General features: G+C 29.1%; 1 pseudogene; it reads left to right on the forward strand.

Annotated features, from left to right (window-relative positions):
• The first annotated feature begins 10,393 nt into the window (after positions 1-10,393).
• On the forward strand, positions 10,394-11,824 carry LOC107616144 (tetrahydroanabasine acetyltransferase pseudogene; annotated as a pseudogene).
• The last annotated feature ends 3,469 nt before the right edge of the window (positions 11,825-15,293 follow it).

Genomic DNA, 15,293 nt, shown 5'->3' on the forward strand with positions numbered 1-15,293 from the left:
AGCATTCACCGTCCACAGTCCCAATTCCTTTCCAATCAAAATTCCGAGCCACCAAATTTCAAGTTCAAGCTCCAATTTCTCAATTTTGATTCCAACCAATAACCAATTTCAATCTAATATGACAATTATTACTATAATCAATACAAAGTTCACTAAATTGAAAATGTACCAAGAATTAGGGGTTCCTTACCTGACCTACAGCTCAAATGAACTAAACTCGACGACTCTTGCGAGCTAATTCGATCATAAACACCTAAATTACACAAAATCTCAACACATTTACTCAATAATTTCAAAATTGAGGGGTGAGAAGCTGGGCAAGAAAATGGGACTTACCAACAATTTTGTTCTGTGGGTTTTGTAGAGCTCGATGCTGTGGTCGGATGGCCGCAAACGGTGCAACGATCGGAGTTTCGGATTGAAAGTTATTTGAGATTGAAATTGAGTACGGGTTAGGGTTTTGGGGTTCTTCAATCTCCCTTCCCCTTCAGCGTGATTCTCCTAATTTCGGGAAAGAATGGCTGAAGCGTGGCTTTATATACATGGGCCTTGGGCCCGGTTTAAATCCGGTTCAATCGATTCGGCTTATTTGACCTAATTTTAGGACAAAATCTTTAAAATTAGTGTCAAAATTCGTATTTTAATTATTTTTCTATTTTAAACTATAAAATTTAATTTTCTAATTTTTTTTAAATAATAATTAATTTATTGATTAATTATTTATTAATTCCCCGAGATTTACAAATTGTACTTCATAGAGATTGCAGCATGGTAATCGGGATCTCATCAAATAATTTCTTTACCCGCATGGTTCCACACCTTACAAGCTTATGTTGTATATTGATTTAACCATTAACGAAATTACTTGATGGACGAATAAAAATACTCACAAGATCCTTGTTAGTAAAATTTATACTCTCTCTTTTGTTTTTCTTAATTTTTTTTCTGTAGTCTACAAAAGCTAACTAAAAAACTTTTTCATTAAATATTATATTTGGCCACTCTACATTACAATCATGTTCAACCAGTATTTATACACCAAAATCATTTTTCATAAACCATTACACCTTCTTACGGATTTGTCATTCTTCATAAATCACTGTTTTGTACCGTTGTTTATGATTTGTTGAAGGTTTTTCGTAAATCGTGACAAAGTACCATAATTTATGTTTTTTTCGCTTGCAATGTAAACTGTGGGGCAGGGTTCAACGGTTCACATATAAATACAAATGTAGAATTCGATGTATTCTTCTGTAGTTTACATAGATTTAGTTTATGAGCCACATGTAATTATTTGACTAAATCCCCAAAATGGTCCCTCAGATAGGGCCCCTGCACCAATTTCACTCCTGAGTTCCTAATTGCACCATTTTGGTCCTCGAGATTAAACTCCGGGCACCATAAAAGTCCCCAAGCCTATTTTCGGCCTGAGTCAGCAAATCGAAGTGCTGATCTGGCAGGTAGCTGCCACGGTGGATGTGAAAATGGCTATATGACGTGGACATTTGGTGAATTTGCTCCAATATATATAGTCCCTACTCCCATTTATAAACCCTAAACCCAATGTGAACCATATCTTCTTCATCTTCTTCTTCCACTTATGTCTTCTTTCTTCTTCTTCTTCTTCTTCTTGTGACAAATGGTGGGTGGTGCTAGACACGCAGCAGGGAGTTCGAGCCGCTCCTCTTCAACCAGGAACTGGACAAGAACATCAAATGCAGAATCTTTTTCCCAAATCAACAACATGGTTTGTAGGATGACCATGCACCTCGAATTTCTCATAACCATTATCACCAGCCCAAATTGGATGCCAGTTTTTAGACTCCTTCCTAACCTTCTCAAGCCTACTTTTGATAACTGGTGGTAGTATTCCCACGTGATTTTCCAGCTTCACCTTATTCTTAGCCATTGTGCGCATTACAAACATTCTGACATCCTTGAGCAGTGTGATGATTGGCTTTTCTCGTGCTTCCTTTATCTTCGAGTTAAATACTTCACATGCGTTGTTGCAAATAGAGTCTAACTTCAGCTTGTGACTGAACTTTAACCTTGTCCATGAATCCCCTAGCCATTTTTCTAGATATGCCCAAGCATCCTCGTTAAGCCTCTTAATCTTATCCATTAACTTCTTGAACTCCTGGTACGTAGTGGCCCGTGCATAATTCTACAACAATCCCCTCAGTTCCAAGTCTTTCCATTATTTGTTGAAATTACACCACAACTGCCACACATAGAAACGGTGATGCACATTAGGCATCACCTCCCTCATGGCTGAAATCAGACCCTGCAACAGAAATTGAGATAGCATAGCCATGTTGAGTGAGAACACATGATAATTCACCATAACAGTCCCTAACTTTCACCCGTGCACCATAATAGACCCTGACTTTCAAAAAATGCACCATAACAGTCCATAACTTTCACACTAATTCACCATAATAGACCTTAACATTTACATTGTGCAAACAATATGGTCCCATTCTAATTTTGCAGAATCAGTTCATATTCAATCCAAATAAAATTCACCAAACTGATTTCAAGAACAACTCATAAATGGTTGCTTATGCTATTATGCAGACTTCCTGATTTCAAGAATCAATAATCAATATATCATCATCATTAACCAATGTTAGTCACACACATACAAAATCAAATAAATAATCATTATTTCAATAATCATTAAGTTTTTTGGTGAACAAGCCACCAACATTTCTTCATCTTGTCATACCCAAACTCTTTATAATAATTCCTAATATAGAAATCATCTAATGTATCTTCATCAATATCAGCCAAACAACTTTTTTTATCAGGAGAATAAACCATCCTTCCTTCATTTTTTTCAAAGCTACCCCCATGATGGAACATAATGTCAATTAGATTTTTCGTCTGCATCAGAAATAAAAATTGTACACATTAACTCAATGACCATGGTCACAACCCAAAAATTAACAGATTGCATTTTATGGATGGTAAAAAAAAACTTTCTCCTGTTTCATTAGGCAAAAACAGAGCATATTTAAAACCCATATCCTAACAGAACAATATATGAAACCCTAAACCTTTATCAACGATGAAAACACCCCACCACAAACAAACAAAAAGCCAACTAAACCCTTGAAAATCAAGCTATGATTGTCGGAAAAAAAAGAAGAAGGGCACTGTGTACTCACCTCAATAACAACAACAATGGTGCTTCTTCAATAACGGCACTGTGAACTCCATGACAACACTAGCAGTCCCGCAAAACTGTTGAACTCGCAAACACTAAACCACCGCACTAAGTCTTCACCATTGTCAGAGAAAGAGGGAGTCTAAGTGTTTCGGTGTTGGAGAAAAGAAGGAGAAGATTGTGAGTGATCAAAACCCTTATGGCTCTAACCTTTTGTTTTCTTCATTCATGTAAAACGGTGACGTTTTACTCTCCTTAGGCGCCAAAACTCTAAACGACACCATATGGAACATCCACCGTGGCAGCCATTTGCCAGATCAGCACTCCGATTTGCTGACTCAGGCTGGAAATAGACTTCGGGACTTTTATGGTGCCCGGAGTTCAATCTCAAAGATCGAAATGGTGCAATTAGAAAGTCAGGAGTGAAATTGGTGCAGGAGCCCAATCTGAGGGACCATTTTAAGAATTTAGTCGTAATTATTTTGAAAAAGTTATGATTCATTTTAAACTTCCTTTGGTTTATTTATACAATTTGTCTAATTTATCAATTTGTATATGTAATGATAATTTCGCAGATATATAATACAAAAATTAAATTTATAATATTTTTTGTAACTATACTAATAAAATTGTGTAAAAATTTGAGTTCTCATTTTCGTTGATGATATTAGCCAAAATGCAACCAAATGAAATAAGCATATAGGCAACTAGGGTTGACAACGGAACAGGAAGGGGGCGAGGGATATCTCTTTGCTCTCCATTTCTGCTCCTAAATTTATTCCCTGTTATCGCTTTCATTTTCTATAGGGTCTTATTTTTGTGGGGACCCATTCTCTATATCTCTAATAGTTTTGACTGATCATTAATTTTTATAGGAATAGAGTTGTAAATATTTATTCTATACAAAAATAGCAAGACTTTATACAAAAAGTTTAAACGGCAGGACGACGACTTTTTTCAAAATGATGCAGTGGAGGGACACGATGGCGAGCCAGAGCACAAAAAAGTAAACGAGGTGGGGGATGCGACAGTAGAGAGGAAAATGGACACGACGATAGAATTGCGAAAAAGAGAACGAACACACCCTCGAAGAGGAGAAAGAATGCCACGAACAGAGATAACGACACAGTGAGGGTGATGGCACGGTGAGGGATGATGGCACGGTGAGGGGTGATGGTGCAGTGAGAAGGGAGAGTGGCAAGAAGGTGATGACAGAAAAGGTAAGATGGAGTATGGACGACGTTAAGAATCTCTGAATTGAAAAAGGGTTATGTAAATAAAGATTAGGAATTCAGAGTTTATATATATATATGGTATGTGAAATAACTAAAAAACATATATGAGAAATAAACTATTAAGAATAATTAAATAATTTATGAATTTTAGGAATTAGCAGAAACGAGATGAAGATTCCTACTCAAATTTATGCGCTTACTTCGAAAGAATTTTGTCCTCCGTTCTCATCTCGTGAAAAAAATTTTCCACAATCGAATCCTTATTCGAGGCCGTCTCTACAAAAATCTTCGGAGCTTTGAAAGTTTTGTCATCCCTATACGCAACTGCTACAAGCGAAATTTGCACCTCATTAAGTGACTACAAACTACATATAAACCATTCAATATGCAGCTATGCAAGTCCTATGTGCTCCATCAAATGCTTTAGAATGCACGTGCATTCTCAACATTAGTGTTCCTTACAATTCTATACTTAGCTTCAATATTCAATGTAGATTTAAATTTTTAATGATTTTATTTTGAAAAGAATTTCTAAATACTGAATGATTTAAAACCCATAATATATATTAATAAACACTAACAGGTTTATTAATTATCTTTTATAAATCAAATATGTATAATAATGATAAATATAAAATTAGTCAAATTATTAAATAATAAATATTTAATATTTAATATTCTAATAAAAAGATTTAAGGTTAAAGTCTTTGAAATAACAAAAATAGATTTTAAAAAAATTATAAAATAAAAAATATTTTTTAAAAAAGAATTATACACCAAACTCTTTATATATCTTTTTGTATAATAAAACAATATTCATATATTTCATTAAATTTTTTTTGGTGTCATATTTCATTATCGGTTCAACTAGGTATCCTTTAAATATGGTACAATTTTCAGCCTTTTCTTACAGTAATTCAAAAAAAAATAAAACTAACATATCTAAAAATTGTAAATAGATTTAGTGTCTTTAAGAATTAAATTTATATTTAAAATTCAAATTAAATCAAACTAACATTTAAAATTTAAATCTTAAATTTCTGTTTTAAATTTAATATATTTAATATAATAATATTTTATAATTTAAATACACATCTAAAATTCAAATTACTCAAAATTTAAAATTTAACTTTTAAAATTCTAAAGATTTTTTACTTTTTAGAATGGATTAACTTTGACGGGTGCAAGGAAATTATGATTAAGTTCTATTTAGTAGTGTGTTAATGATCGAAAGATATTATTTTTGTTGCATAGCTTTTATAGTCAATTAGCTTGCTGGGTTGGTTACACTGAAATTGAAAGAAATACATCTATTTGTTGGGATGAGAATAAAGATAAGAACTTGTACAAGTAATTAGCGTGAATTATTACGATTCAGGACGTGTACTTAATTAGTTTGAGTAAAGAAGCAAAAAGTAATCTAGAATTTATAAGAGAAGATGTAGTTGGTATAGTCATAAAAAATTGTGTTTTTATTTTTCAATTATAACACATCTAATAGTATGATATTATATACAAAATATTCTTAAAACACATCTAAAATGATAAAAATCTAGTTTTTAGATATAAACGTTTTCAAAATTGTTAAATTCTAGTTTTTAAATAAAAACGTACATAATACAATTAATCTTTTGATTTTTGATTCAATAAAATGCATCTAATATTTATTATTTAAATTATTGGTTGGATTTTTTCGTTACTTTTCAATGATAACACATCTAATAGTATGATATTATATACAAAATATTTTAAAACACATCTAAAATCGTAAAAATTTATGATGTGTTATAATCGAAAAATAACAACACATTTTTAAATTAATTGTTGATTATAATAATTTTGAAAACTAATAAGTATCGAAAAAAATTCAACTAATAATTTAAATAATAAATATTATATTCATTTGATCGAATAAAAAATCAAAAGATTAATTGTATTATTAACGTTTAAATTTAAATATTTAAAGTTAGCCTGATTTTGGATGTGTTTTAAAAATATTTTGAATAAATATCATACTATCATATGTGTTATAATTGATAAATAACAACAGAATTTTTATGACCATATCAACTACATCTTCTTTCTTAAACTCCAGATTTTTTTTGCTTCTTTGCTCAAATTACTTACGTAGAAAGTACTTTATTTGCAACAACTTTATTAATAAAATTAAATAAGATTAACCTTGTTCCAATTAAATCAGCAGAGCGTTTTTATGTTTAAATTAAAATATAATTAAAAATATTGAACATGATATTTCTTAACAAATTACATAAATACATGTGTGAAAAATAATGATACCTTTCACCAATGCAAAATGAGAGAGTGCTTCAGCTGGAAGGTGGTGATAGTCAAGTGGCAGCGTCGTTTTTGGTTTAGGATTCACTAATGCGTGTGAATGTCCCGTATAATAAGGAATTTAAAAAACTGTATCTGTTACGTGAAGTTACGAAAGTAAAGCAAAGTCACCGTAACCACCAATGAAGTGGGTGGGTTTTAAAATTTAAATTTAAATTAAAATCTAATTATAGATATGTATCTACAAAAGAGGAACATGCTATACTAAAAAAATAATTAAATATTATTTAAATTTGATTAAAGGCTGATTAATATTGTACAACTAGCATTTCCCTTTCATTAAATTTTAAAACCACCTTACTTTTCTCTCTGATTAAAATTTGAAAAAAAAAATGCTTAAACCAAGATTTAAGCATTAATTTTTCATTGTCATATTTGTTTAAAAATAATTCTTTGTTTTTAAATATTACATGATTGAAAAGTATTATAATTATAAAAGATCAAATTTATTTTACAAAATTATCTTTAATTATTGTTGTCTCATTTATTTTCTTTCTTTCTCTATTATATTAATATTTATTTTTTTTTCTTGTTGTTATTCTAATCATATCATTAAGTATGGATATAAATTAATGACTAAAAGAAAAAAATGTAATTTATTTTTTTTAAAATAAATTATCTGTGCCGAAATGAAAACTTTGAACTGGAAAATTATCAATCAATAGTGAAAGTTCGAACCAAAATGTATGTTAACCAATTTATTACTATCTATTTCTAATAGCATCTATTGTTAAATTGACCCACATATTGCTAGTTGCACACATGGAGTGGTTTAAAATATAGTCCTAGAAGGTGACATTTCCGTTTGCAGCAGCCGTGTAAATGTTATTTTATTTTGTTGCATTTTCGCTGGCACGCACTATCAGAAAAAATAGCCGTTTAAATTTTTTTACATTTATATTTGTACAGTTATTAAAAAAATAATAAATTTGATTTTTATATTTTATATCTGCAAAAATATCAATAAATATACAAATTGATCAATTTTATGAAAAATATTAGAAATTATTAAAATTTATTATTTTTTATCATCACTTAGTTATTAATTTAATTTTTTTAATCTAATAATTTAATAATATATTTTATTCTATATTTTTAAATATTAATAATTAATTGATAATTAAAAATAATAAATTTTAATAATTTTTAATATTTTTAATTTTTATATCCTGATTTATACGAATAAATAAAAAAATACGGCAGACATAGGTAACCTAGCTGGTAGCTCCGATCCCTAAGTTCTAAAGTCAACGCTTCAATGTCAAAACTCAAAACCAATTAATTTGCTCCATTTAATATCAAAATTTGTTATTTTTAATTATTATTTAGCATCAATTTAATTTTTTTAGTTTAATAATTTGATAATATATTTTTAAATATTAATAATTAACTGATAATTAAAAATAATAATTTTTAATAATTTTTAATTATCTCTAATATTTTTTAATTTAAATTAAATAATTTTAATTTTTAATTAGCACCTTTAATATTTCAACAAATTAGGTTGACGTGTCATGCATCAACAGGAAGAAGTAAATATCAAATTAAGATATATATTTAAAAATATCAAATTAAAAAATATTATATGTTAGTTAGACTTTGTTTGTTTATAGACATCAGATACTGAAATAGGGACACAAAGATACAAAATTGTATTTGACATATAAGATATAGACAGAAAAAATATTATGTCCAAAGATATTAAATTAGTGTATTTTGTATCTATCTTAACAAAAATGACACAAAGATACTAACAAAAGATATAACTTATTTTTTATTTTTTTATTATTTTTATTAATTTTTATAATGAGAATAAATTAAATTTTTATCATTTATTTTAGTTTACCATTTAATAAAATACAAAAATATTAATTTTTATGTCTATTTTTTTGTGTCTTATTTTCAGTGTTTTATACTATTTTTAGAAATAAATGCAAGCTACATATCGACCTCCAAGTTCTTAATTACTTGCCAAAATTTATTTCATCTTATGAGTTTGGTTTGTTTTTGGGTTAAAATATCACTAATAATGTAACTTCAATCAATTTTTTTTTTATTTTAGTAAGATATAATTATTTATGTATTTTTATTTATTATTTTAAATTTTTAAATAAATAATTTTATAACACTTCAATAATCTAATATAGAGTTTAATTTTTGTTAGACAAAAAAATTTAACTGTTTAAGCATGTGGTTATTTAAATAAATTTGTATTGTTAGATGCTTATTAGTTGACAAACAACAACAACCATAATAATAATAATATTTACGTGTAACATTGTTGTTGTCTAATAATATTTTATTATTAGTATTTATAAATTATTATATTTATTAATTATTATTAAAATAATATAATTTTAAATATAATAAATATATCATTAAAAATATTAAATTAAATAAAATAACTTTTTTTTGTTGCCTACGGTATCTCCCAACCCGACAGGTCAAGAACTAATCTGTCGCGTATCTGAGTTCCATTTAAGGGTTTGTCGCTGGCCAATGAGTTACTGCATGCATAAGGCAAAATAAAATAACTTTAGTTATTGTACTTTTAACATTTTCAGCCGTCAGCTATATTTTAAGTTGAGTTTAGAATAAATTCAACAGGTTTAAAATGTAATATATAACGGACTAAAGTTGATACTTTAAATACTTTTTTTAAAGTATTTAAATTAGGGAGTCACTCAAGTAAAGATGTCAAAAACGCTTTTTTAAAGATATTTTTTAATAATTAAAATTTAATACATATAATCGATTAAACTGTGTTATTTTTATCAAAATCAGACCAGATATATCAATTTAGTTAAAAAAACCAATAAATTAAATGTTGAACCGGTCTAAATTAATAATATTTTATAAAAAAATAACTATAATATCTCTATTATAAAAAATAACTAAAATATTCTTCTATATATATATATATATATTAATTTTGAAAACTTTAAATTCTAACCGTACGACGACAGATAAGAAAATGACTAGAATTTAAGATTCTTAAAATTAATATATATAATAGGAATATTTTAGTCATTTTCTATAATAGAAATATTGAAGTCATTTTCTATAAAAAAAATATTAATTTAAACGAATTTAAAATTTAATTTATTATTTTTTAATCAAATTAATTTATTTAACCTAATTTTAACAAAAATAACATAATTTAATCAATTATATATGTTAAATTTTAATTATTAAAAAATATCTTTAAGAAAAAGATGTTTTAGAGGTATTTACCATCTAATTATCTATTAACTTCATTCGTCGACTGCAGATTAGCATTAATCATGAATTCAAAGACAACTGGCGGACCAAAGAGCAAAGAGATTAATTATCACAGAGTTCTCACATATATGAACGACATATATTGGCCCGAACATAACTTAATTCAAACAAAACAAAATGTATAATTACATATATAATCATAAATATAATGTTGTACGGTATCTCTAATTTGAAAAGTCAAAAATTAATCTAATTTATAATAAATTTATTATTGGTCAAGAGAACTAATCACTCGACGTATATAATTAATCACAGATATGAATCATAGGGCGGCAAGTATTGATCTATATAGGTTGATTAGGTTCCATTATTCCCGTATATTTCAGATACCACAAACACATTCAATAACATTCTCTAAATTCATTAAAATCACATTTTTCCCATCATGCCACCTCTCATTGTTGAAATGAAGGATGTTGTATTTATCAAACCATCTAAGTCTACACCTTCCTCTGTTCTCTCTCTATCTACACTTGATCATAGACCTGACCTTAATATGTTATACCATATCATTCAAGTTTACAAATCACAAAAACATGATGGTTACCCAAATGACCAAATTGACCCTAACCCTATTAATGTGATAAAAAAATCACTCTCAAAGGCCTTGTTCTATTACTACCCTCTTGCCGGTAAGATAGTCAAACATGATGATGGGAAGTTTAGAATCCATTGCAATTCCAATGATAGAGTTCCATTTATAGAAGCAATTGCTAATTGCAATCTCTCTTCTCTTAATTACCTTGATGATGGTAGTAGTGATGACATGGAAATTGCAAAACAATTGGCCTTTCAGCTTCCTTCACTAGGTGATGAAAATGGCCACCAATACCCTTTAAGGTTCAAGGTGACCAAGTTTCTATGTGGGGGATTCACAATTGGAATTGGGATCTCACATATTTTATGTGATGGATTTGGATTATCTCAATTTCTTCATGCCTTAATCGAGTTAGCAAGAGGAAGAAACGAGCCATCAATAAAACCTGTTTGGGAAAGGGAGAGGCTGATGGGGTCAATTACCGAAATACCCTTGCCGAGTCCGATCAATAATGCCTCGGCCGCAGTTTCACCACATCTTCCGGCCACGACACTCGTGCATGAATGCTTTAAGGTGGATGGTGAGAGTATAAGAAGACTCAAAATGAGATTGATCAAAGAATATACTAGTCACAATAATATTAAGACTATGAAAGAAATTTTCACTAATTTTGAATCACTCACTGCTTATATTTGGAGGTCAAGGGCTAGAGCCTTGAAACTAAACCATGATGGAAAAACTTTGCTAGGTATAGTAGTTGGGGCGAGAAGACATTTGGATCCACCTTTGCCTGAAGGGTATTATGGGAATGCAATTGTGGATGCAAATGTTGTCCTTTCAGTTAAAGAACTCATGGAGAAACCTCTCTCACAAGTTGTGAAGCACATCAAAGAGATCAAGAAAGCTGCTTTTACTAGAAACTATATCACGGATTCAATTAACACTTTGGTGACAAAAGAACAAGATTTTAATGTGGAAGGTATTGGTGCATATTTTAATGTGACCGATTGGAAATATTTGGGTTTCTTGGAAAACATGGATTTTGGAGGGAATGTTCTAGTGAATTTATTACCAGCACCATGCAACATGTTTGCCATGGTGGATTTGTGCATTTTTGCACCTCCTAGCAAGTTGGATTCATCAATGAAAGATGGAGGAGTTAGGATTTTTGTGTCTCTTCCTAATGATGCCATGCCCAAGTTCAGAGAGGAGATGGAAGCTCTTATACTTCTTAATAATATTTGAACCCAATAATAATATATCCTAGGAATCCATGCAACATATGGATATATATAATATCCCTTAATTTCATGTTTATTTGTTTAATTTCTCTTTGTTTTTGTTTTTCTTTTTCTTTTTTGTACAATGATCATCATGTTTGTTTCTTTATAAGTCTTTTTCTTTGTGTAAGATTTGGTTGTTTGTTGGTTGTTGTGTTTAATGTTTGTGCATGGTAGTTTCTTTTAATAAACGGGAGTCATTTGGATAAAGGTCAAAAATATTTTTAATAATTAAAATTTAATATATATAATTGATTAAACTGTATTGACAAATTAGTTTAGCCAAAAAATTAATAAATTAAATTTTAAATCGATCTAAACTAATATTTTTTTAATAAAAAATTACTATAATATTTCTATTATAAAAAATAACTAAAATATCTTATAGTCATTTTCTATAATAGAAGTATTGTAGTCATTTTTTATAAAAAAAATATATTAATTTAGACCAGTTCAAAATTTAATTTACTAATTTTTCGATTAATATAAATTAATTTATCTGACCTAATTTTGACAACAATAATACAGTTTAATCGATTATATGTATTAAATTTTAATTATTAAAAAATATCTTTAAAAAAATACGGTTTAATCGTCTGAGTGACCCTCTTAATAAAAACTTATAATAATTTATTGTTTAAAAAGAATGACCACAATGATCATACATGCATTGTTATATTTTTTATATCGTTAGTACAAACTCGAATTGATATATTAGAATAACTCCTTACATCTGCAAGGCCACTATATTCTATTCATGTCAGTCTAATAATATTATTATAAAAGTAAAAAAAACTTACAAAATCATTGTAGTACTGGTACAAACCAGCAGCCCTAAACTAGAATTAAAAAAAATCAGAAGTCAGAACAAAGGATAAAAACCAGCAATCGTCAATTTTATTTGGTTTGGATTGATTTTTAACACTTCTAGTAATTATACTCCCTCTTTTTTATGCCTTTGTCCATTTTCTGCATTATTAATATAAAATCGTTGAAATGATAAAATTTTTATATATGTTTTTGGAGAAGAAGTGGTATTTTGAACTATTTACCATTTAATTTATATATCAATATCAACCTTTGTCCCTCACTCTTACAGATTTAATATTAGTAACTGAAAATTCAATTTCCATATACTATCAAAGTGAAATATCAATTATATGTCTTCATTCCTTTCTTGATGAATTTCATGCATTTAATTTAATTCTATATCTACCAGTCTCATTTAAACATAGTTAGGGACTCTTTCTCTCACATTCAATCTCTCTCGTTGCCTCCTTCATCATTCACCACCCTATATGTGGTTCGCATCTCTACCACTATTTGGACTTTGAAGTAGCTCATTATTAAAATGATTCTGGCAAATATTTTTTTAAAGATTAATTTGACTTTAGATAAATTTATAAAATATCGAATGATCAGTGATATGTCATGTGTCACTGATATAATATGTCAATTATTTTATAATATGTATAATTAATTTATCATATTATATTACTTGACACTTAAGATGATATATTATTATATAATTAACGAAAAAATTAATTTAATTTATAATTATATTTTTTATGAATTAATTTGACGTGTTTAACTTTTTAATGGGCTTGCTACACATTCATGTAACCATGTAATCAAGTTGGCCCAAACCCAAAACAACTAACGTGTTTCCAATCTCATTAAAAAAATATAATTTTCACGTGCCACATACAAACGAAACAACTACTTCATTCGCACTTCATTATGAAAAAATGTTCCTTTTTCTTCAACACACACAAAACCGCTTCGTCTCTTCGAATCTCTCTCAAAATCATTCAAACTTCAGTCACATTCTTTGCGAAAAGCACTACTGCAGCAGAATCGCGAGAAGATTTGGTAAGGAACAACAAAAAAAGAACGAAAACAGCATCATAGACTACAAAAGGCATGAGAAAAACTACTGTTCATCTGAAATCTTGCAATGTCGCGTTTCTCCTAGTTGTATTTTAGGTTTACTGAATTTATTTTCTTCATTTAGTAGATCAAACTATTGTGCATGCCTTTCTACAGTATAACTAGGGTTTGGAATGAAATTTATTGTTGTTTTCATTCAGTTCAGTAGACAGTGTAACGAGCGCTTTGAAATTAGTTGTTACACTGTTCAGTACTTCTTTTGTACGGAAAAATACTATTCTTGATGATTAAAAGTAGAAAACGATTTATTCTTGACATGAACATTGTTCGGTTCGGTGGCATTCTTGAAATACTGTGATTGAATTTTTACAGTAGTATAACTAGGGCTTTGGAATAAATTTTGTGGATATTTTTAAATTTGACCAAATGAATTTTATTCGGTTCGGTGGCTTCCTTTTGCTTTGTTCAATGGCTTTTAATTGACTTGATTAAGATATATATGCTTGTACTTAATGGTGTATTGAGTGAAGTATTGACCAAACTTTTTCCTTACAGCAAAACAGAACAAGACAATGGCAACAATGAAGGAGAAGCCGCACTATAACGTAAGCACATTAAATATATTTATCCGCTTTCATTCGAATAATATCTATTTTCTATTATAAATATATCCTCACATTTTGTTTCAAAACTTATAGAAAAATCATTATTGCAGATGCCAAACAAAGACAATGGCAACAGTGTACAGGAATATGACTCAAGAAAAAAAGATATAGTGGAAGAAATGGGATTTGGTGCCCTGGCACATGTCCCAGAAATAAATGTCTCTCATATCCTGTTGAGAGAATTGATTGATCACTTTGATGAAGAGAAAGAATGCTTGAAAACTCTCCAGGGCAGAATATACATAACTCCTCAGAAAGTAGCAGCTGCCCTGGACATAACCAACGGAGGTAATACACTTTTCACTTACTGCTTATTTTCAGTTCATTGGTTTATAGAAAATTAAATTGCGCTTTTTTTTTTACTGATTTGTGCTACTAAAATATTGTAGGGAATTGTTTTGATGATAAGGTTGATTACAACAACCTAAATCCAGAAGACAAGGAATGTGCTGGATATGAGCGTAGAAGGGGAGGAGAACCGGAAAAAATTCAAGAGGACTTTTGTTGTCTTCATACAAAAGTGCTTCTTGCTGCCCACAACGGTAAGTGTGGCCTCCCCAATCCATAATTAAGCCACCGATCTTTCATGTCGACAACATTCAGGAATGGAATTGGGCAAAACATATGCTCAACTTCTTGACGAAAGGAGTTGAAAACAAGAGAAAGGGGAGGAAACAGTCTGTTGATGGCTGTGTTTTTGTGAAAGTATATCAACAGAGAAGTAAATGATGCTTAGGTGGCCCATTGGACAAAGCAAATGATGCTTGAACGGATTTCTAGAGAAGTAACAGAACTATTGATAAACACACACTCTACTAAAATTTCCCCTAAAGTTTAGTTTCAAATACTTTAAAAATACTCTACTAACTAAATAAACTT

Source organism: Arachis ipaensis, chromosome B1 (genome assembly GCF_059453495.1).
Source record: "Arachis ipaensis isolate K30076 ecotype BB chromosome B1, ASM5945349v1, whole genome shotgun sequence".
In the NCBI taxonomy this organism is placed as follows: Eukaryota; Viridiplantae; Streptophyta; class Magnoliopsida; order Fabales; family Fabaceae; genus Arachis; species Arachis ipaensis.